This window comes from Corylus avellana, chromosome ca2, assembly GCF_901000735.1.
Source record: "Corylus avellana chromosome ca2, CavTom2PMs-1.0".
Lineage (NCBI taxonomy): Eukaryota > Viridiplantae > Streptophyta > Magnoliopsida > Fagales > Betulaceae > Corylus > Corylus avellana.
In genome coordinates, this window is record NC_081542.1 from 48,959,741 (window position 1) to 48,961,002 (window position 1,262).

Sequence of the window (1,262 nt, forward strand, 5' to 3'; positions counted from 1 at the left end):
TGTTCTCTTTTTCCCAAAACTTTTCTCACTTTTAATAATATTTAAATGATATAGATAAAAATATAGCTAATTGGATGTGGATATGCATTTAAAAATTCATTAGCTAAACTAGATAAAAGTGAGTTTTGAGGAACCATTTTGCATAAAAATTTGGCTCCTCCATTGGAAATACTCTTATAGGCTTAACTACTTTATTAGTATTTCGGTTTATACTTTTTTATTTTTTTTTCCTATGTTTGTAAAACAGCAAAATCTGACACCTGATCTATGGGAAATAGCAAAATTGATGCCTCTGTTTTTTTCGTCATTCTAAATTGATGGAATTCCATGTCATCGACACATGTCACTCCCAAAATATGCCACGTGTCCTAAAAAAATAATAAAAAAGGAAACTAAAAAAAAAAAAAAAAAATTCTGTTGTTGGCTTCTACGGAATTCCATTCCAATTCCTTTCAATCCTGGAAAACGACATCATCGGCGATATCCATCAACGGCAATTAACAAGCAATCGGGCATGAACATGACACTTTCCCAAGATAAGAGAGCGAAGTGTTGCGGAAACTGGTCGATTGTTTTATTCCCTTGGGATTTTGCTCATCAGGCGTGAACATGTCAAAAGATATTGCTGTAAATCAACAAAATTAAAATTGGCTGTCTAGTTCACCCTCGTGAGCATGTAATGGGTACACCCACCGGGGTCTTCCATGGACAAAAGCGTCGGAAATTAGTGCTCCTCTGGGTAACATGTGTTGATGTTCAAGCACGGCAACCGGAATTTCCTTCATAGCTTTTTGTCTCTTGATACTAGCAGCGCGTGTTTGCGGGTCAGCGTGAAAAACTAAGATCCGACCTGGAATCGCTCGAACGGGACTTCGGGAAGCATGGCGTCCTCGCCGCAAGCGTTGTAGCGGTCGACCAAGGTGGGCTCGTCGGAGAGTATTTCGATGAAGCTCTGATACATTGGGACAGGCGGCGACGATCAAGGTTGTTAACCTTAAAGTGTTGCGGAAAAAGGAATTTGTAGACGAAGTGGAAGGAATGCAGAGGGACGCAATGCTGGGATAAGAGAGCGAAGTACGAATTCAATGGGTCGTCTGAAGCGCCGTGGCGAGTAGTCTACGCACGGCGGAGATGAGAGGAGGCAATGCCTGCTCCGTAGAAGCCAACAACATAATTTTTTTTTTTTCATACATTGCGATATTACTGCATATGAGGTGGATTTCCGTCAATTTAGACTGACGGAAAAAATGAAGGTATCGATT

General features: G+C 40.5%; 1 pseudogene; it reads right to left on the reverse strand.

Moving 5' to 3' along the window:
- Positions 1-655: 655 nt before the first annotated feature.
- On the reverse strand, positions 656-1,172 carry LOC132170144 (glycosyltransferase BC10-like; annotated as a pseudogene).
- Positions 1,173-1,262: the final 90 nt, after the last annotated feature.